This window comes from Arachis duranensis, chromosome 4 (genome assembly GCF_000817695.3).
Source record: "Arachis duranensis cultivar V14167 chromosome 4, aradu.V14167.gnm2.J7QH, whole genome shotgun sequence".
Classification (NCBI taxonomy): Eukaryota; Viridiplantae; Streptophyta; class Magnoliopsida; order Fabales; family Fabaceae; genus Arachis; species Arachis duranensis.
The window spans coordinates 101,199,435-101,200,034 of NC_029775.3; positions in this window are offsets into that span (position 1 = coordinate 101,199,435).

The following is a 600-nucleotide window of genomic DNA, read 5'->3' on the forward strand; positions in this document are numbered from 1 at the left end:
GGTATTGAACACCAAGTTTTTGGGTTCATCACCGGGGATTAATTGAGTTGTGAAAAGTATTGATCACAATTTCATGCACCAAGTTTTTGGCGCCGTTGCTGGGGATTGTTTCGAGTATGGACAACTGACGGTTCATCTTGTTGCTTAGATTAGGTATTTTTCAGAGTTCTTAAGAATGAATTCTAGTGTTTCAAGGTGATGTTATTATCATCACCAAAGCTGATTGATTCCCATCAATTTAGCTCTTGAATGTAATGTCCTGCTGAAGCTTGGCTAGCCATGTCTAATTTTTTTAGACTAAAGCTTTAGACTAACATTGCATGATTCCTGGAATTCTCATTAAGAATTTTGATATCTTTATTTTCCTTTTCCACTTAATTTTCAAAAAATCCAAAAAAATTACAAAATCATAAAAACCGAAAATATTTTCTATTTCTTGTTGAGTCTAGTGTCTCATTTTAAGTTTGGTGTCAATTGCATGTTTCTGTTCTTCTTGCATTTTTTGAATTCATTCATGTGTCTTAAGTGATCTTCAAGTTGTTCTTGATGATTTCCTTATTCTGATCTTTAAATTCTCTTGTCTTGAGTGTTTTGTTGTTC